Below are 17,403 nucleotides of genomic sequence, written 5' to 3' on the forward strand. Positions count from 1 at the left end.
GGTTCATGTGAAGTTGAGAATGGCCTCCAAGAGATTTGTTCGGAATTGCATACAATGAATGTGAGATGCTGGTTTGAAGGAGCGCCGCTGGTGTAGTGGTATCATGCAAGATTCCCATTCTTGCGACCTGGGTTCGATTCCCGGGTGGCGCATGTACTTTTGACGGTTTGGTTATTTTGTGTGACTGTGGCTAGGAGTAGTTGTACTTTCCTGAATGAGAAGAATACTCATAAATTTGTTGCGAACAAAGCTCTAATTAACTGATGATGTTAGTGTGATTTTCTGCACTTGAAAGTTGTACATATTTAGGCATACACTGTGCGAAAGATACAGTTTTTGAACGGTTTTAACAGGAATGAAGTAGGTGTTGATAAAGTACTAATAATAAGTATTGTGGAAAGTATTTGAAGAGGCTCACGTGAAGTTGAGACTAGTCTCCAACCGATCTGTTTTGATTTGCATTTGAATAAGTGTGAGAGAGTGGTTTGAAGGAGCGACGCTGGTGTAGTGGTATCATGCAAGATTCCCATTCTTGCGACCCGGGTTCGATTCCCGGGCGGCGCATGTACTTTTGACGGTTTGGTTATTTTGTGTGACTGTGGATAGGAGTAGTTGTACTTTCCTGAACGAGAAGAATACTTATGAGTTTCTTGCTCTACAATGTTTCTTTTTTTTGATGATGTTAGTGTGATTTTCTGTACTTGAACGTTGTATATATTCGTACATACACTGTCCAAGAGCGACAGGTTTTCTAGGAGGTGTAAAGGACACAATGTAGTGGGTGTTGATAAAATACTAAGGATAAGTATTGTTGTAAGTATTTGAAGAGGTTCATGTGAAGTTGAGAATGGCCTCCAAGAGATTTGTTCGGAATTGCATACAATGAATGTGAGATGCTGGTTTGAATGAGCGCCGCTGGTGTAGTGGTATCATGCAAGATTCCCATTCTTGCGACCCGGGTTCGATTCCCGGGCGGCGCATGTACTTTTGACGTTTTGGTTGTTTTGTGTGACTGTGGCTAGGAGTAGTTGAACTTTCCTGAACGAGAAGAATACTCATAAATTTGTTGCGAACAAAGCTGTAATTAACTGGTGATGTTAGTGTGATTTTCTGCACTTGAAAGTTGTACATATTTAGGCATACACTGTGAGAAAGATACAGTTTTTGAAAGGTTTTAACAGGAATGAACTAGGTGTTGATAAAGTACTAATAATAAGTATTGTGGAAAGTATTTGAAGAGGTTCACGTGAAGTTGAGACTAGTCTCCAACCGATCTGTTTTGATTTGCATTTGAATAAGTGTGAGAGAGTGGTTTGAAGGAGCGCCGCTGGTGTAGTGGTATCATGCAAGATTCCCATTCTTGCGACCCGGGTTCGATTCCCGGGCGGCGCATGTACTTTTGACGGTTTGGTTATTTTGTGTGACTGTGGCTAGGAGTAGTTGTAATTTCCTGAACGAGAAGAATACTTATGAGTTTCTTGCTCTACAACGTTTCTTTTTTTTGATGATGTTAGTGTGATTTTCTGTACTTGAACGTTGTATATATTCGTACATACACTGTCCAAGAGCGACAGGTTTTCTAGGAGGTGTAAAGGACACAATGTAGTGGGTGTTGATAAAATACTAAGGATAAGTATTGTTGTAATATTTGAAGAGGTTCATGTGAAGTTGAGAATGGCCTCCAAGAGATTTGTTCGGAATTGCATACAATGAATGTGAGATGCTGGTTTGAAGGAGCGCCGCTGGTGTAGTGGTATCATGCAAGATTCCCATTCTTGCGACCTGGGTTCGATTCCCGGGCGGCGCATGTACTTTTGACGGTTTGGTTATTTTGTGTGACTGTGGATAGGAGTAGTTGTAACTTCCTGAACGAGAAGAATACTTATGAGTTTCTTGCTCTACAACGTTTCTTTTTTTTGATGATGTTAGTGTGATTTTCTGTACTTGAACGTTGTATATATTCGTAGATACACTGTCCAAGAGCGACAGGTTTTCTAGGAGGTGTAAAGGACACAATGTAGTGGGTGTTGATAAAATACTAAGGATAAGTATTGTTGTAAGTATTTGAAGAGGTTCATGTGAAGTTGAGAATGGCCTCCAAGAGATTTGTTCGGAATTGCATACAATGAATGTGAGATGCTGGTTTGAAGGAGCGCCGCTGGTGTAGTGGTATCATGCAAGATTCCCATTCTTGCGACCCGGGTTCGATTCCCGGGCGGCGCATGTACTTTTGACGTTTTGGTTATTTTGTGTGACTGTGGCTAGGAGTAGTTGTACTTTCCTGAACGAGAAGAATACTCATAAATTTGTTGCGAACAAAGCTGTAATTAACTGATGATGTTAGTGTGATTTTCTGCACTTGAAAGTTGTACATATTTAGGCATACACTGTGCGAAAGATACAGTTTTTGAACGGTTTTAACAGGAATGAACTAGGTGTTGATAAAGTACTAATAATAAGTATTGTGGAAAGTATTTGAAGAGGTTCACGTGAAGTTGAGACTAGTCTCCAACCGATCTGTTTTGATTTGCATTTGAATAAGTGTGAGAGAGTGGTTTGAAGGAGCGCCGCTGGTGTAGTGGTATCATGCAAGATTCCCATTCTTGCGACCCGGGTTCGATTCCCGGGCGGCGCATGTACTTTTGACGGTTTGGTTATTTTGTGTGACTGTGGCTAGGAGTAGTTGTAATTTCCTGAACGAGAAGAATACTTATGAGTTTCTTGCTCTACAACGTTTCTTTTTTTTGATGATGTTAGTGTGATTTTCTGTACTTGAACGTTGTATATATTCGTACATACACTGTCCAAGAGCGACAGGTTTTCTAGGAGGTGTAAAGGACACAATGTAGTGGGTGTTGATAAAATACTAAGGATAAGTATTGTTGTAAGTATTTGAAGAGGTTCATGTGAAGTTGAGAATGGCCTCCAAGAGATTTGTTCGGAATTGCCTACAATGAATGTGAGATGCTGGTTTGAAGGAGCGCCGCTGGTGTAGTGGTATTGTGCAAGATTCCCATTCTTGCGACCCGGGTTCGATTCCCGGGCGGCGCATGTACTTTTGACGTTTTGGTTATTTTGTGTGACTGTGGCTAGGAGTAGTTGTACTTTCCTGAACGAGAAGAATACTCATAAATTTGTTGCGAACAAAGCTGTAATTAACTGATGATGTTAGTGTGATTTTCTGCACTTGAAAGTTGTACATATTTAGGCATACACTGTGCGAAAGATACAGTTTTTGAACGGTTTTAACAGGAATGAACTAGGTGTTGATAAAGTACTAATAATAAGTATTGTGGAAAGTATTTGAAGAGGTTCACGTGAAGTTGAGACTAGTCTCCAACCGATCTGTTTTGATTTGCATTTGAATAAGTGTGAGAGAGTGGTTTGAAGGAGCGCCGCTGGTGTAGTGGTATCATGCAAGATTCCCATTCTTGCGACCCGGGTTCGATTCCCGGGCGGCGCATGTACTTTTGACGGTTTGGTTATTTTGTGTGACTGTGGCTAGGAGTAGTTGTAATTTCCTGAACGAGAAGAATACTTATGAGTTTCTTGCTCTACAACGTTTCATTTTTTTGATGATGTTAGTGTGATTTTCTGTACTTGAACGTTGTATATATTCGTACATACACTGTCCAAGAGCGACAGGTTTTCTAGGAGGTGTAAAGGACACAATGTAGTGGGTGTTGATAAAATACTAAGGATAAGTATTGTTGTAAGAATTTGAAGAGGTTCATGTGAAGTTGAGAATGGCCTCCAAGAGATTTGTTCGGAATTGCATACAATGAATGTGAGATGCTGGTTTGAAGGAGCGCCGCTGGTGTAGTGGTATCATGCAAGATTCCCATTCTTGCGACCCGGGTTCGATTCCCGGGCGGCGCATGTACTTTTGACGTTTTGGTTATTTTGTGTGACTGTGGCTAGGAGTAGTTGTACTTTCCTGAACGAGAAGAATACTCATAAATTTGTTGCGAACAAAGCTGTAATTAACTGATGATGTTAGTGTGATTTTCTGCACTTGAAAGTTGTACATATTTAGGCATACACTGTGCGAAAGATACAGTTTTTGAACGGTTTTAACAGGAATGAACTAGGTGTTGATAAAGTACTAATAATAAGTATTGTGGAAAGTATTTGAAGAGGTTCACGTGAAGTTGAGACTAGTCTCCAACCGATCTGTTTTGATTTGCATTTGAATAAGTGTGAGAGAGTGGTTTGAAGGAGCGCCGCTGGTGTAGTGGTATCATGCAAGATTCCCATTCTTGCGACCCGGGTTCGATTCCCGGGCGGCGCATGTACTTTTGACGGTTTGGTTATTTTGTGTGACTGTGGCTAGGAGTAGTTGTAATTTCCTGAACGAGAAGAATACTTATGAGTTTCTTGCTCTACAACGTTTCATTTTTTTGATGATGTTAGTGTGATTTTCTGTACTTGAACGTTGTATATATTCGTACATACACTGTCCAAGAGCGACAGGTTTTCTAGGAGGTGTAAAGGACACAATGTAGTGGGTGTTGATAAAATACTAAGGATAAGTATTGTTGTAAGAATTTGAAGAGGTTCATGTGAAGTTGAGAATGGCCTCCAAGAGATTTGTTCGGAATTGCATACAATGAATGTGAGATGCTGGTTTGAAGGAGCGCCGCTGGTGTAGTGGTATCATGCAAGATTCCCATTCTTGCGACCCGGGTTCGATTCCCGGGCGGCGCATGTACTTTTGACGTTTTGGTTATTTTGTGTGACTGTGGCTAGGAGTAGTTGTACTTTCCTGAATGAGAAGAATACTCATAAATTTGTTGCGAACAAAGCTCTAATTAACTGATGATGTTAGTGTGATTTTCTGCACTTGAAAGTTGTACATATTTAGGCATACACTGTGCGAAAGATACAGTTTTTGAACGGTTTTAACAGGAATGAACTAGGTGTTGATAAAGTACTAATAATAAGTATTGTGGAAAGTATTTGAAGAGGTTCACGTGAAGTTGAGACTAGTCTCCAACCGATCTGTTTTGATTTGCATTTGAATAAGTGTGAGAGAGTGGTTTGAAGGATCGCCGCTGGTGTAGTGGTATCATGCAAGATTCCCATTCTTGCGACCCGGGTTCGATTCCCGGGCGGCGCATGTACTTTTGACGGTTTGGTTATTTTGTGTGACTGTGGATAGGAGTAGTTGTAATTTCCTGAACGAGAAGAATACTTATGAGTTTCTTGCTCTACAACGTTTCATTTTTTTGATGATGTTAGTGTGATTTTCTGTACTTGAACGTTGTATATATTCGTACATACACTGTCCAAGAGCGACAGGTTTTCTAGGAGGTGTAAAGGACACAATGTAGTGGGTGTTGATAAAATACTAAGGATAAGTATTGTTGTAAGTATTTGAAGAGGTTCATGTGAAGTTGAGAATGGCCTCCAAGAGATTTGTTCGGAATTGCATACAATGAATGTGAGATGCTGGTTTGAAGGAGCGCCGCTGGTGTAGTGGTATCATGCAAGATTCCCATTCTTGCGACCCGGGTTCGATTCCCGGGCGGCGCATGTACTTTTGACGTTTTGGTTATTTTGTGTGACTGTGGCTAGGAGTAGTTGTACTTTCCTGAATGAGAAGAATACTCATAAATTTGTTGCGAACAAAGCTCTAATTAACTGATGATGTTAGTGTGATTTTCTGCACTTGAAAGTTGTACATATTTAGGCATACACTGTGCGAAAGATACAGTTTTTGAACGGTTTTAACAGGAATGAACTAGGTGTTGATAAAGTACTAATAATAAGTATTGTGGAAAGTATTTGAAGAGGTTCACGTGAAGTTGAGACTAGTCTCCAACCGATCTGTTTTGATTTGCATTTGAATAAGTGTGAGAGAGTGGTTTGAAGGAGCGCCGCTGGTGTAGTGGTATCATGCAAGATTCCCATTCTTGCGACCCGGGTTCGATTCCCGGGCGGCGCATGTACTTTTGACGTTTTGGTTATTTTGTGTGACTGTGGCTAGGAGTAGTTGTACTTTCCTGAACGAGAAGAATACTCATAAATTTGTTGCGAACAAAGCTCTAATTAACTGATGATGTTAGTGTGATTTTCTGCACTTGAAAGTTGTACATATTTAGGCACACACTGTGCGAAAGATACAGTTTTTGAACGGTTTTAACAGGAATGAACTAGGTGTTGATAAAGTACTAATAATAAGTATTGTGGAAAGTATTTGAAGAGGTTCACGTGAAGTTGAGACTAGTCTCCAACCGATCTGTTTTGATTTGCATTTGAATAAGTGTGAGAGAGTGGTTTGAAGGAGCGCCGCTGGTGTAGTGGTATCATGCAAGATTCCCATTCTTGCGACCCGGGTTCGATTCCCGGGCGGCGCATGTACTTTTGACGGTTTGGTTATTTTGTGTGACTGTGGCTAGGAGTAGTTGTAATTTCCTGAACGAGAAGAATACTTATGAGTTTCTTGCTCTACAACGTTTCATTTTTTTGATGATGTTAGTGTGATTTTCTGTACTTGAACGTTGTATATATTCGTACATACACTGTCCAAGAGCGACAGGTTTTCTAGGAGGTGTAAAGGACACAATGTAGTGGGTGTTGATAAAACACTAAGGATAAGTATTGTTGTAAGTATTTGAAGAGGTTCATGTGAAGTTGAGAATGGCCTCCAAGAGATTTGTTCGGAATTGCATACAATGAATGTGAGATGCTGGTTTGAAGGAGCGCCGCTGGTGTAGTGGTATCATGCAAGATTCCCATTCTTGCGACCCGGGTTCGATTCCCGGGCGGCGCATGTACTTTTGACGTTTTGGTTATTTTGTGTGACTGTGGCTAGGAGTAGTTGTACTTTCCTGAACGAGAAGAATACTCATAAATTTGTTGCGAACAAAGCTGTAATTAACTGATGATGTTAGTGTGATTTTCTGCACTTGAAAGTTGTACATATTTAGGCATACACTGTGCGAAAGATACAGTTTTTGAACGGTTTTAACAGGAATGAACTAGGTGTTGATAAAGTACTAATAATAAGTATTGTGGAAAGTATTTGAAGAGGTTCACGTGAAGTTGAGACTAGTCTCCAACCGATCTGTTTTGATTTGCATTTGAATAAGTGTGAGAGAGTGGTTTGAAGGAGCGCCGCTGGTGTAGTGGTATCATGCAAGATTCCCATTCTTGCGACCCGGGTTCGATTCGCGGTCGGCGCATGTACTTTTGACGGTTTGGTTATTTTGTGTGACTGTGGCTAGGAGTAGTTGTACTTTCCTGAACGAGAAGAATACTCATAAATTTGTTGCGAACAAAGCTCTAATTAACTGTTGATGTTAGTGTGATTTTCTGCACTTGAACGTTGTACATATTTAGGCATACACTGTGCGAAAGATACAGTTTTTGAACGGTTTTAACAGGAATGAACTAGGTGTTGATAAAGTACTAATAATAAGTATTGTGGAAAGTATTTGAAGAGGTTCACGTGAAGTTGAGACTAGTCTCCAACCGATCTGTTTTGATTTGCATTTGAATAAGTGTGAGAGAGTGGTTTGAAGGATCGCCGCTGGTGTAGTGGTATCATGCAAGATTCCCATTCTTGCGACCCGGGTTCGATTCCCGGGCGGCGCATGTACTTTTGACGTTTTGGTTATTTTGTGTGACTGTGGCTAGGAGTAGTTGTACTTTCCTGAACGAGAAGAATACTCATAAATTTGTTGCGAACAAAGCTGTAATTAACTGATGATGTTAGTGTGATTTTCTGCACTTGAAAGTTGTACATATTTAGGCATACACTGTGCGAAAGATACAGTTTTTGAACGGTTTTAACAGGAATGAACTAGGTGTTGATAAAGTACTAATAATAAGTATTGTGGAAAGTATTTGAAGAGGTTCACGTGAAGTTGAGACTAGTCTCCAACCGATCTGTTTTGATTTGCATTTGAATAAGTGTGAGAGAGTGGTTTGAAGGAGCGCCGCTGGTGTAGTGGTATCATGCAAGATTCCCATTCTTGCGACCCGGGTTCGATTCCCGGGCGGCGCATGTACTTTTGACGTTTTGGTTATTTTGTGTGACTGTGGATAGGAGTAGTTGTAATTTCCTGAACGAGAAGAATACTTATGAGTTTCTTGCTCTACAACGTTTCTTTTTTTTGATGATGTTAGTGTGATTTTCTGTACTTGAACGTTGTATATATTCGTACATACACTGTCCAAGAGCGGCAGGTTTTCTAGGAGGTGTAAAGGACACAATGTAGTGGGTGTTGATAAAATACTAAGGATAAGTATTGTTGTAAGTATTTGAAGAGGTTCATGTGAAGTTGAGAATGGCCTCCAAGAGATTTGTTCGGAATTGCATACAATGAATATGAGATGCTGGTTTGAAAGAGCGCCGCTGGTGTAGTGGTATCATGCAAGATTCCCATTCTTGCGACCCGGGTTCGATTCCCGGGCGGCGCATGTACTTTTGACGTTTTGGTTATTTTGTGTGACTGTGGCTAGGAGTAGTTGTACTTTCCTGAACGAGAAGAATACTCATAAATTTGTTGCGAACAAGCTGTAATTAACTGATGATGTTAGTGTGATTTTCTGCACTTGAAAGTTGTACATATTTAGGCATACACTGTGCGAAAGATACAGTTTTTGAACGGTTTTAACAGGAATGAACTAGGTGTTGATAAAGTACTAATAATAAGTATTGTGGAAAGTATTTGAAGAGGTTCACGTGAAGTTGAGACTAGTCTCCAACCGATCTGTTTTGATTTGCATTTGAATAAGTGTGAGAGAGTGGTTTGAAGGAGCGCCGCTGGTGTAGTGGTATCATGCAAGATTCCCATTCTTGCGACCCGGGTTCGATTCCCGGGCGGCGCATGTACTTTTGACGTTTTGGTTATTTTGTGTGACTGTGGCTAGGAGTAGTTGTACTTTCCTGAACGAGAAGAATACTCATAAATTTGTTGCGAACAAAGCTGTAATTAACTGATGATGTTAGTGTGATTTTCTGCACTTGAAAGTTGTACATATTTAGGCATGCACTGTGCGAAAGATACAGTTTTTGAACGGTTTTAACAGGAATGAACTAGGTGTTGATAAAGTACTAATAATAAGTATTGTGGAAAGTATTTGAAGAGGTTCACGTGAAGTTGAGACTAATCTCCAACCGATCACTTTTGATTTGCATTTGAATAAGTGTGAGAGAGTGGTTTGAAGGAGCGCCGCTGGTGTAGTGGTATCATGCAAGATTCCCATTCTTGCGACCCGGGTTCGATTCTCGGTCGACGCATGTACTTTTGACGTTTTGGTTATTTTGTGTGACTGTGGCTAGGAGTAGTTGTACTTTCCTGAACGAGAAGAATACTCATAAATTTGTTGCGAACAAAGCTGTAGTTAACTGATGATGTTAGTGTGATTTTCTGCACTTGAAAGTTGTACATATTTAGGCATACACTGTGCGAAAGATACAGTTTTTGAACGGTTTTAACAGGAATGAACTAGGTGTTGATAAAGTACTAATAATAAGTATTGTGGAAAGTATTTGAAGAGGTTCACGTGAAGTTGAGACTAGTCTCCAACCGATCTGTTTTGATTTGCATTTGAATAAGTGTGAGAGAGTGGTTTGAAGGAGCGCCGCTGGTGTAGTGGTATCATGCAAGATTCCCATTCTTGCGACCCGGGTTCGATTCCCGGGCGGCGCATGTACTTTTGACGGTTTGGTTATTTTGTGTGACTGTGGCTAGGAGTAGTTGTACTTTCCTGAACGAGAAGAATACTCATAAATTTGTTGCGAACAAAGCTCTAATTAACTGATGATGTTAGTGTGATTTTCTGCACTTGAAAGTTGTACATATTTAGGCATACACTGTGCGAAAGATACAGTTTTTGAACGGTTTTAACAGGAATGAACTAGGTGTTGATAAAGTACTAATAATAAGTATTGTGGAAAGTATTTGAAGAGGTTCACGTGAAGTTGAGACTAGTCTCCAACCGATCTGTTTTGATTTGCATTTGAATAAGTGTGAGAGAGTGGTTTGAAGGAGCGCCGCTGGTGTAGTGGTATCATGCAAGATTCCCATTCTTGCGACCCGGGTTCGATTCTCGGTCGGCGCATGTACTTTTGACGTTTTGGTTATTTTGTGTGACTGTGGCTAGGAGTAGTTGTACTTTCCTGAACGAGAAGAATACTCATAAATTTGTTGCGAACAAAGCTGTAGTTAACTGATGATGTTAGTGTGATTTTCTGCACTTGAAAGTTGTACATATTTAGGCATACACTGTGCGAAAGATACAGTTTTTGAACGGTTTTAACAGGAATGAACTAGGTGTTGATAAAGTACTAATAATAAGTATTGTGGAAAGTATTTGAAGAGGTTCACGTGAAGTTGAGACTAGTCTCCAACCGATCTGTTTTGATTTGCATTTGAATAAGTGTGAGAGAGTGGTTTGAAGGAGCGCCGCTGGTGTAGTGGTATCATGCAAGATTCCCATTCTTGCGACCCGGGTTCGATTCCCGGGCGGCGCATGTACTTTTGACGTTTTGGTTATTTTGTGTGACTGTGGATAGGAGTAGTTGTAATTTCCTGAACGAGAAGAATACTTATGAGTTTCTTGCTCTACAACGTTTCTTTTTTTTGATGATGTTAGTGTGATTTTCTGTACTTGAACGTTGTATATATTCGTACATACACTGTCCAAGAGCGGCAGGTTTTCTAGGAGGTGTAAAGGACACAATGTAGTGGGTGTTGATAAAATACTAAGGATAAGTATTGTTGTAAGTATTTGAAGAGGTTCATGTGAAGTTGAGAATGGCCTCCAAGAGATTTGTTCGGAATTGCATACAATGAATATGAGATGCTGGTTTGAAGGAGCGCCGCTGGTGTAGTGGTATCATGCAAGATTCCCATTCTTGCGACCCGGGTTCGATTCCCGGGCGGCGCATGTACTTTTGACGTTTTGGTTATTTTGTGTGACTGTGGCTAGGAGTAGTTGTACTTTCCTGAACGAGAAGAATACTCATAAATTTGTTGCGAACAAAGCTGTAATTAACTGATGATGTTAGTGTGATTTTCTGCACTTGAAAGTTGTACATATTTAGGCATACACTGTGCGAAAGATACAGTTTTTGAACGGTTTTAACAGGAATGAACTAGGTGTTGATAAAGTACTAATAATAAGTATTGTGGAAAGTATTTGAAGAGGTTCACGTGAAGTTGAGACTAGTCTCCAACCGATCTGTTTTGATTTGCATTTGAATAAGTGTGAGAGAGTGGTTTGAAGGAGCGCCGCTGGTGTAGTGGTATCATGCAAGATTCCCATTCTTGCGACCCGGGTTCGATTCCCGGGCGGCGCATGTACTTTTGACGTTTTGGTTATTTTGTGTGACTGTGGATAGGAGTAGTTGTAATTTCCTGAAGGAGAAGAATACTTATGAGTTTCTTGCTCTACAACGTTTCTTTTTTTTGATGATGTTAGTGTGATTTTCTGTACTTGAACGTTGTATATATTCGTACATACACTGTCCAAGAGCGGCAGGTTTTCTAGGAGGTGTAAAGGACACAATGTAGTGGGTGTTGATAAAATACTAAGGATAAGTATTGTTGTAAGTATTTGAAGAGGTTCATGTGAAGTTGAGAATGACCTCCAAGAGATTTGTTCGGAATTGCATACAATGAATGTGAGATGCTGGTTTGAAGGAGCGCCGCTGGTGTAGTGGCATTATGCAAGATTCCCATTCTTGCGACCCGGGTTCGATTCCCGGGCGGCGCATGTACTTTTGACGTTTTGGTTATTTTGTGTGACTGTGGCTAGGAGTAGTTGTACTTTCCTGAACGAGAAGAATACTCATAAATTTGTTGCGAACAAAGCTGTAATTAACTGATGATGTTAGTGTGATTTTCTGCACTTGAAAGTTGTACATATTTAGGCATGCACTGTGCGAAAGATACAGTTTTTGAACGGTTTTAACAGGAATGAACTAGGTGTTGATAAAGTACTAATAATAAGTATTGTGGAAAGTATTTGAAGAGGTTCACGTGAAGTTGAGACTAGTCTCCAACCGATCTGTTTTGATTTGCATTTGAATAAGTGTGAGAGAGTGGTTTGAAGGAGCGCCACTGGTGTAATGGTATCATGCAAGATTCCCATTCTTGCGACCCGGGTTCGATTCCCGGGCGGCGCATGTACTTTTGACGGTTTGGTTATTTTGTGTGACTGTGGATAGGAGTAGTTGTAATTTCCTGAACGAGAAGAATACTTATGAGTTTCTTGCTCTACAACGTTTCTTTTTTTTGATTATGTTAGTGTGATTTTCTGTACTTGAACGTTGTATATATTCGTACATACACTGTCCAAGAGCGGCAGGTTTTCTAGGAGGTGTAAAGGACACAATGTAGTGGGTGTTGATAAAATACTAAGGATAAGTATTGTTGTAAGTATTTGAAGAGGTTCATGTGAAGTTGAGAATGACCTCCAAGAGATTTGTTCGGAATTGCATACAATGAATGTGAGATGCTGGTTTGAAGGAGCGCCGCTGGTGTAGTGGCATTATGCAAGATTCCCATTCTTGCGACCCGGGTTCGATTCCCGGTCGGCGCATGTACTTTTGACGTTTTGGTTATTTTGTGTGACTGTGGCTAGGAGTAGTTGTACTTTCCTGAACGAGAAGAATACTCATAAATTTGTTGCGAACAAAGCTGTAATTAACTGATGATGTTAGTGTGATTTTCTGCACTTGAAAGTTGTACATATTTAGGCATGCACTGTGCGAAAGATACAGTTTTTGAACGGTTTTAACAGGAATGAACTAGGTGTTGATAAAGTACTAATAATAAGTATTGTGGAAAGTATTTGAAGAGGTTCACGTGAAGTTGAGACTAATCTCCAACCGATCTGTTTTGATTTGCATTTGAATAAGTGTGAGAGAGTGGTTTGAAGGATCGCCGCTGGTGTAGTGGTATCATGCAAGATTCCCATTCTTGCGACCCGGGTTCGATTCCCGGGCGGCGCATGTACTTTTGACGTTTTGGTTGTTTTGTGTGACTGTGGCTAGGAGTAGTTGTACTTTCCTGAACGAGAAGAATACTCATAAATTTGTTGCGAACAAAGCTGTAATTAACTGATGATGTTAGTGTGATTTTCTGCACTTGAAAGTTGTACATATTTAGGCATACACTGTGCGAAAGATACAGTTTTTGAACGGTTTTAACAGGAATGAACTAGGTGTTGATAAAGTACTAATAATAAGTATTGTGGAAAGTATTTGAAGAGGTTCACGTGAAGTTGAGACTAGTCTCCAACCGATCTGTTTTGATTTGCATTTGAATAAGTGTGAGAGAGTGGTTTGAAGGAGCGCCACTGGTATAATGGTATCATGCAAGATTCCCATTCTTGCGACCCGGGTTCGATTCCAGGGCGGCGCATGTACTTTTGACGTTTTGGTTATTTTGTGTGACTGTGGATAGGAGTAGTTGTAATTTCCTGAACGAGAAGAATACTTATGAGTTTCTTGCTCTACAACGTTTCTTTTTTTTTGATGATGTTAGTGTGATTTTCTGTACTTGAACGTTGTATATATTCGTACATACACTGTCCAAGAGCGACAAGTTTTGTAGAAGGTGTAAAGGACACAATGTAGTGGGTGTTGATAAAATACTAAGGATAAGTATTGTTGTAAGTATTTGAAGAGGTTCATGTGAAGTTGAGAATGACCTCCAAGAGATTTGTTCGGAATTGCATACAATGAATGTGAGATGCTGGTTTGAAGGAGCGCCGCTGGTGTAGTGGCATTATGCAAGATTCCCATTCTTGCGACCCGGGTTCGATTCCCGGTCGGCGCATGTACTTTTGACGTTTTGGTTATTTTGTGTGACTGTGGCTAGGAGTAGTTGTACTTTCCTGAACGAGAAGAATACTCATAAATTTGTTGCGAACAAAGCTGTAATTAACTGATGATGTTAGTGTGATTTTCTGCACTTGAAAGTTGTACATATTTAGGCATGCACTGTGCGAAAGATACAGTTTTTGAACGGTTTTAACAGGAATGAACTAGGTGTTGATAAAGTACTAATAATAAGTATTGTGGAAAGTATTTGAAGAGGTTCACGTGAAGTTGAGACTAGTCTCCAACCGATCTGTTTTGATTTGCATTTGAATAAGTGTGAGAGAGTGGTTTGAAGGAGCGCCGCTGGTGTAGTGGTATCATGCAAGATTCCCATTCTTGCGACCCGGGTTCGATTCCCGGGCGGCGCATGTACTTTTGACGTTTTGGTTATTTTGTGTGACTGTGGATAGGAGTAGTTGTAATTTCCTGAAGGAGAAGAATACTTATGAGTTTCTTGCTCTACAACGTTTCTTTTTTTTGATGATGTTAGTGTGATTTTCTGTACTTGAACGTTGTATATATTCGTACATACACTGTCCAAGAGCGGCAGGTTTTCTAGGAGGTGTAAAGGACACAATGTAGTGGGTGTTGATAAAATACTAAGGATAAGTATTGTTGTAAGTATTTGAAGAGGTTCATGTGAAGTTGAGAATGACCTCCAAGAGATTTGTTCGGAATTGCATACAATGAATGTGAGATGCTGGTTTGAAGGAGCGCCGCTGGTGTAGTGGCATTATGCAAGATTCCCATTCTTGCGACCCGGGTTCGATTCCCGGGCGGCGCATGTACTTTTGACGTTTTGGTTATTTTGTGTGACTGTGGCTAGGAGTAGTTGTACTTTCCTGAACGAGAAGAATACTCATAAATTTGTTGCGAACAAAGCTGTAATTAACTGATGATGTTAGTGTGATTTTCTGCACTTGAAAGTTGTACATATTTAGGCATGCACTGTGCGAAAGATACAGTTTTTGAACGGTTTTAACAGGAATGAACTAGGTGTTGATAAAGTACTAATAATAAGTATTGTGGAAAGTATTTGAAGAGGTTCACGTGAAGTTGAGACTAGTCTCCAACCGATCTGTTTTGATTTGCATTTGAATAAGTGTGAGAGAGTGGTTTGAAGGAGCGCCACTGGTGTAGTGGTATCATGCAAGATTCCCATTCTTGCGACCCGGGTTCGATTCCCGGGCGGCGCATGTACTTTTGACGGTTTGGTTATTTTGTGTGACTGTGGATAGGAGTAGTTGTAATTTCCTGAACGAGAAGAATACTTATGAGTTTCTTGCTCTACAACGTTTCTTTTTTTTGATTATGTTAGTGTGATTTTCTGTACTTGAACGTTGTATATATTCGTACATACACTGTCCAAGAGCGGCAGGTTTTCTAGGAGGTGTAAAGGACACAATGTAGTGGGTGTTGATAAAATACTAAGGATAAGTATTGTTGTAAGTATTTGAAGAGGTTCATGTGAAGTTGAGAATGACCTCCAAGAGATTTGTTCGGAATTGCATACAATGAATGTGAGATGCTGGTTTGAAGGAGCGCCGCTGGTGTAGTGGCATTATGCAAGATTCCCATTCTTGCGACCCGGGTTCGATTCCCGGTCGGCGCATGTACTTTTGACGTTTTGGTTATTTTGTGTGACTGTGGCTAGGAGTAGTTGTACTTTCCTGAACGAGAAGAATACTCATAAATTTGTTGCGAACAAAGCTGTAATTAACTGATGATGTTAGTGTGATTTTCTGCACTTGAAAGTTGTACATATTTAGGCATGCACTGTGCGAAAGATACAGTTTTTGAACGGTTTTAACAGGAATGAACTAGGTGTTGATAAAGTACTAATAATAAGTATTGTGGAAAGTATTTGAAGAGGTTCACGTGAAGTTGAGACTAATCTCCAACCGATCTGTTTTGATTTGCATTTGAATAAGTGTGAGAGAGTGGTTTGAAGGATCGCCGCTGGTGTAGTGGTATCATGCAAGATTCCCATTCTTGCGACCCGGGTTCGATTCCCGGGCGGCGCATGTACTTTTGACGTTTTGGTTGTTTTGTGTGACTGTGGCTAGGAGTAGTTGTACTTTCCTGAACGAGAAGAATACTCATAAATTTGTTGCGAACAAAGCTGTAATTAACTGATGATGTTAGTGTGATTTTCTGCACTTGAAAGTTGTACATATTTAGGCATACACTGTGCGAAAGATACAGTTTTTGAACGGTTTTAACAGGAATGAACTAGGTGTTGATAAAGTACTAATAATAAGTATTGTGGAAAGTATTTGAAGAGGTTCACGTGAAGTTGAGACTAGTCTCCAACCGATCTGTTTTGATTTGCATTTGAATAAGTGTGAGAGAGTGGTTTGAAGGAGCGCCACTGGTATAATGGTATCATGCAAGATTCCCATTCTTGCGACCCGGGTTCGATTCCCGGGCGGCGCATGTACTTTTGACGTTTTGGTTATTTTGTGTGACTGTGGATAGGAGTAGTTGTAATTTCCTGAACGAGAAGAATACTTATGAGTTTCTTGCTCTACAACGTTTCTTTTTTTTTGATGATGTTAGTGTGATTTTCTGTACTTGAACGTTGTATATATTCGTACATACACTGTCCAAGAGCGACAAGTTTTGTAGAAGGTGTAAAGGACACAATGTAGTGGGTGTTGATAAAATACTAAGGATAAGTATTGTTGTAAGTATTTGAAGAGGTTCATGTGAAGTTGAGAATGACCTCCAAGAGATTTGTTCGGAATTGCATACAATGAATGTGAGATGCTGGTTTGAAGGAGCGCCGCTGGTGTAGTGGCATTATGCAAGATTCCCATTCTTGCGACCCGGGTTCGATTCCCGGTCGGCGCATGTACTTTTGACGTTTTGGTTATTTTGTGTGACTGTGGCTAGGAGTAGTTGTACTTTCCTGAACGAGAAGAATACTCATAAATTTGTTGCGAACAAAGCTGTAATTAACTGATGATGTTAGTGTGATTTTCTGCACTTGAAAGTTGTACATATTTAGGCATGCACTGTGCGAAAGATACAGTTTTTGAACGGTTTTAACAGGAATGAACTAGGTGTTGATAAAGTACTAATAATAAGTATTGAGGAAAGTATTTGAAGAGGTTCACGTGAAGTTGAGACTAATCTCCAACCGATCTGTTTTGATTTGCATTTGAATAAGTGTGAGAGAGTGGTTTGAAGGATCGCCGCTGGTGTAGTGGTATCATGCAAGATTCCCATTCTTGCGACCCGGGTTCGATTCCCGGGCGGCGCATGTACTTTTGACGTTTTGGTTATTTTGTGTGACTGTGGCTAGGAGTAGTTGTAATTTCCTGAACGAGAAGAATACTCATAAATTTGTTGCGAACAAAGCTCTAATTAACTGATGATGTTAGTGTGATTTTCTGCACTTGAAAGTTGTACATATTTAGGCATACACTGTGCGAAAGATACAGTTTTTGAACGGTTTTAACAGGAATGAACTAGGTGTTGATAAAGTACTAATAATAAGTATTGTGGAAAGTATTTGAAGAGGTTCACGTGAAGTTGAGACTAGTCTCCAACCGATC

At 40.2% G+C, this 17,403-nt stretch overlaps 41 non-coding genes across 41 annotated transcripts; all 41 read left to right on the forward strand.

Annotated features, from left to right (window-relative positions):
* The first annotated feature begins 81 nt into the window (after positions 1-81).
* On the forward strand, positions 82-152 carry Trnag-ccc (transfer RNA glycine (anticodon CCC)). Its single transcript has one exon. It is a non-coding gene; the product is annotated as a tRNA-Gly (tRNA).
* A 341-nt stretch (positions 153-493) lies between these two features.
* On the forward strand, positions 494-564 carry Trnag-ccc (transfer RNA glycine (anticodon CCC)). Its single transcript has one exon. It is a non-coding gene; the product is annotated as a tRNA-Gly (tRNA).
* Positions 565-909: 345 nt separating this feature from the next.
* Trnag-ccc (transfer RNA glycine (anticodon CCC)) lies at positions 910-980 on the forward strand. The gene has a single exon. It is a non-coding gene; the product is annotated as a tRNA-Gly (tRNA).
* A 341-nt stretch (positions 981-1,321) lies between these two features.
* On the forward strand, positions 1,322-1,392 carry Trnag-ccc (transfer RNA glycine (anticodon CCC)). The gene has a single exon. It is a non-coding gene; the product is annotated as a tRNA-Gly (tRNA).
* A 344-nt stretch (positions 1,393-1,736) lies between these two features.
* Trnag-ccc (transfer RNA glycine (anticodon CCC)) lies at positions 1,737-1,807 on the forward strand. Its single transcript has one exon. It is a non-coding gene; the product is annotated as a tRNA-Gly (tRNA).
* A 345-nt stretch (positions 1,808-2,152) lies between these two features.
* Trnag-ccc (transfer RNA glycine (anticodon CCC)) lies at positions 2,153-2,223 on the forward strand. The gene has a single exon. It is a non-coding gene; the product is annotated as a tRNA-Gly (tRNA).
* A 341-nt stretch (positions 2,224-2,564) lies between these two features.
* Positions 2,565-2,635, forward strand: Trnag-ccc (transfer RNA glycine (anticodon CCC)). Its single transcript has one exon. It is a non-coding gene; the product is annotated as a tRNA-Gly (tRNA).
* A 345-nt stretch (positions 2,636-2,980) lies between these two features.
* Positions 2,981-3,051, forward strand: Trnag-ccc (transfer RNA glycine (anticodon CCC)). Its single transcript has one exon. It is a non-coding gene; the product is annotated as a tRNA-Gly (tRNA).
* Positions 3,052-3,392: 341 nt separating this feature from the next.
* On the forward strand, positions 3,393-3,463 carry Trnag-ccc (transfer RNA glycine (anticodon CCC)). The gene has a single exon. It is a non-coding gene; the product is annotated as a tRNA-Gly (tRNA).
* Positions 3,464-3,808: 345 nt separating this feature from the next.
* On the forward strand, positions 3,809-3,879 carry Trnag-ccc (transfer RNA glycine (anticodon CCC)). The gene has a single exon. It is a non-coding gene; the product is annotated as a tRNA-Gly (tRNA).
* Positions 3,880-4,220: 341 nt separating this feature from the next.
* Positions 4,221-4,291, forward strand: Trnag-ccc (transfer RNA glycine (anticodon CCC)). The gene has a single exon. It is a non-coding gene; the product is annotated as a tRNA-Gly (tRNA).
* A 345-nt stretch (positions 4,292-4,636) lies between these two features.
* Trnag-ccc (transfer RNA glycine (anticodon CCC)) lies at positions 4,637-4,707 on the forward strand. Its single transcript has one exon. It is a non-coding gene; the product is annotated as a tRNA-Gly (tRNA).
* A 341-nt stretch (positions 4,708-5,048) lies between these two features.
* Positions 5,049-5,119, forward strand: Trnag-ccc (transfer RNA glycine (anticodon CCC)). Its single transcript has one exon. It is a non-coding gene; the product is annotated as a tRNA-Gly (tRNA).
* A 345-nt stretch (positions 5,120-5,464) lies between these two features.
* Trnag-ccc (transfer RNA glycine (anticodon CCC)) lies at positions 5,465-5,535 on the forward strand. The gene has a single exon. It is a non-coding gene; the product is annotated as a tRNA-Gly (tRNA).
* Positions 5,536-5,876: 341 nt separating this feature from the next.
* Positions 5,877-5,947, forward strand: Trnag-ccc (transfer RNA glycine (anticodon CCC)). The gene has a single exon. It is a non-coding gene; the product is annotated as a tRNA-Gly (tRNA).
* Positions 5,948-6,288: 341 nt separating this feature from the next.
* Positions 6,289-6,359, forward strand: Trnag-ccc (transfer RNA glycine (anticodon CCC)). The gene has a single exon. It is a non-coding gene; the product is annotated as a tRNA-Gly (tRNA).
* Positions 6,360-6,704: 345 nt separating this feature from the next.
* Trnag-ccc (transfer RNA glycine (anticodon CCC)) lies at positions 6,705-6,775 on the forward strand. The gene has a single exon. It is a non-coding gene; the product is annotated as a tRNA-Gly (tRNA).
* A 341-nt stretch (positions 6,776-7,116) lies between these two features.
* Trnag-ccc (transfer RNA glycine (anticodon CCC)) lies at positions 7,117-7,187 on the forward strand. Its single transcript has one exon. It is a non-coding gene; the product is annotated as a tRNA-Gly (tRNA).
* Positions 7,188-7,528: 341 nt separating this feature from the next.
* Positions 7,529-7,599, forward strand: Trnag-ccc (transfer RNA glycine (anticodon CCC)). Its single transcript has one exon. It is a non-coding gene; the product is annotated as a tRNA-Gly (tRNA).
* A 341-nt stretch (positions 7,600-7,940) lies between these two features.
* On the forward strand, positions 7,941-8,011 carry Trnag-ccc (transfer RNA glycine (anticodon CCC)). Its single transcript has one exon. It is a non-coding gene; the product is annotated as a tRNA-Gly (tRNA).
* A 345-nt stretch (positions 8,012-8,356) lies between these two features.
* Trnag-ccc (transfer RNA glycine (anticodon CCC)) lies at positions 8,357-8,427 on the forward strand. The gene has a single exon. It is a non-coding gene; the product is annotated as a tRNA-Gly (tRNA).
* Positions 8,428-8,767: 340 nt separating this feature from the next.
* On the forward strand, positions 8,768-8,838 carry Trnag-ccc (transfer RNA glycine (anticodon CCC)). Its single transcript has one exon. It is a non-coding gene; the product is annotated as a tRNA-Gly (tRNA).
* A 341-nt stretch (positions 8,839-9,179) lies between these two features.
* On the forward strand, positions 9,180-9,250 carry Trnag-ccc (transfer RNA glycine (anticodon CCC)). Its single transcript has one exon. It is a non-coding gene; the product is annotated as a tRNA-Gly (tRNA).
* A 341-nt stretch (positions 9,251-9,591) lies between these two features.
* Positions 9,592-9,662, forward strand: Trnag-ccc (transfer RNA glycine (anticodon CCC)). Its single transcript has one exon. It is a non-coding gene; the product is annotated as a tRNA-Gly (tRNA).
* A 341-nt stretch (positions 9,663-10,003) lies between these two features.
* Positions 10,004-10,074, forward strand: Trnag-ccc (transfer RNA glycine (anticodon CCC)). The gene has a single exon. It is a non-coding gene; the product is annotated as a tRNA-Gly (tRNA).
* Positions 10,075-10,415: 341 nt separating this feature from the next.
* Positions 10,416-10,486, forward strand: Trnag-ccc (transfer RNA glycine (anticodon CCC)). Its single transcript has one exon. It is a non-coding gene; the product is annotated as a tRNA-Gly (tRNA).
* A 345-nt stretch (positions 10,487-10,831) lies between these two features.
* Positions 10,832-10,902, forward strand: Trnag-ccc (transfer RNA glycine (anticodon CCC)). Its single transcript has one exon. It is a non-coding gene; the product is annotated as a tRNA-Gly (tRNA).
* A 341-nt stretch (positions 10,903-11,243) lies between these two features.
* On the forward strand, positions 11,244-11,314 carry Trnag-ccc (transfer RNA glycine (anticodon CCC)). The gene has a single exon. It is a non-coding gene; the product is annotated as a tRNA-Gly (tRNA).
* A 345-nt stretch (positions 11,315-11,659) lies between these two features.
* Trnag-ccc (transfer RNA glycine (anticodon CCC)) lies at positions 11,660-11,730 on the forward strand. The gene has a single exon. It is a non-coding gene; the product is annotated as a tRNA-Gly (tRNA).
* A 341-nt stretch (positions 11,731-12,071) lies between these two features.
* Trnag-ccc (transfer RNA glycine (anticodon CCC)) lies at positions 12,072-12,142 on the forward strand. The gene has a single exon. It is a non-coding gene; the product is annotated as a tRNA-Gly (tRNA).
* Positions 12,143-12,487: 345 nt separating this feature from the next.
* On the forward strand, positions 12,488-12,558 carry Trnag-ccc (transfer RNA glycine (anticodon CCC)). Its single transcript has one exon. It is a non-coding gene; the product is annotated as a tRNA-Gly (tRNA).
* A 341-nt stretch (positions 12,559-12,899) lies between these two features.
* Trnag-ccc (transfer RNA glycine (anticodon CCC)) lies at positions 12,900-12,970 on the forward strand. Its single transcript has one exon. It is a non-coding gene; the product is annotated as a tRNA-Gly (tRNA).
* Positions 12,971-13,728: 758 nt separating this feature from the next.
* Trnag-ccc (transfer RNA glycine (anticodon CCC)) lies at positions 13,729-13,799 on the forward strand. The gene has a single exon. It is a non-coding gene; the product is annotated as a tRNA-Gly (tRNA).
* A 341-nt stretch (positions 13,800-14,140) lies between these two features.
* Positions 14,141-14,211, forward strand: Trnag-ccc (transfer RNA glycine (anticodon CCC)). Its single transcript has one exon. It is a non-coding gene; the product is annotated as a tRNA-Gly (tRNA).
* A 345-nt stretch (positions 14,212-14,556) lies between these two features.
* Positions 14,557-14,627, forward strand: Trnag-ccc (transfer RNA glycine (anticodon CCC)). The gene has a single exon. It is a non-coding gene; the product is annotated as a tRNA-Gly (tRNA).
* A 341-nt stretch (positions 14,628-14,968) lies between these two features.
* Positions 14,969-15,039, forward strand: Trnag-ccc (transfer RNA glycine (anticodon CCC)). Its single transcript has one exon. It is a non-coding gene; the product is annotated as a tRNA-Gly (tRNA).
* Positions 15,040-15,384: 345 nt separating this feature from the next.
* Trnag-ccc (transfer RNA glycine (anticodon CCC)) lies at positions 15,385-15,455 on the forward strand. Its single transcript has one exon. It is a non-coding gene; the product is annotated as a tRNA-Gly (tRNA).
* A 341-nt stretch (positions 15,456-15,796) lies between these two features.
* Positions 15,797-15,867, forward strand: Trnag-ccc (transfer RNA glycine (anticodon CCC)). Its single transcript has one exon. It is a non-coding gene; the product is annotated as a tRNA-Gly (tRNA).
* Positions 15,868-16,208: 341 nt separating this feature from the next.
* Positions 16,209-16,279, forward strand: Trnag-ccc (transfer RNA glycine (anticodon CCC)). The gene has a single exon. It is a non-coding gene; the product is annotated as a tRNA-Gly (tRNA).
* A 346-nt stretch (positions 16,280-16,625) lies between these two features.
* On the forward strand, positions 16,626-16,696 carry Trnag-ccc (transfer RNA glycine (anticodon CCC)). Its single transcript has one exon. It is a non-coding gene; the product is annotated as a tRNA-Gly (tRNA).
* A 341-nt stretch (positions 16,697-17,037) lies between these two features.
* Trnag-ccc (transfer RNA glycine (anticodon CCC)) lies at positions 17,038-17,108 on the forward strand. The gene has a single exon. It is a non-coding gene; the product is annotated as a tRNA-Gly (tRNA).
* The last annotated feature ends 295 nt before the right edge of the window (positions 17,109-17,403 follow it).

This window comes from Haliotis asinina, chromosome 7 (genome assembly GCF_037392515.1).
Source record: "Haliotis asinina isolate JCU_RB_2024 chromosome 7, JCU_Hal_asi_v2, whole genome shotgun sequence".
Taxonomy (NCBI): Eukaryota; Metazoa; Mollusca; class Gastropoda; order Lepetellida; family Haliotidae; genus Haliotis; species Haliotis asinina.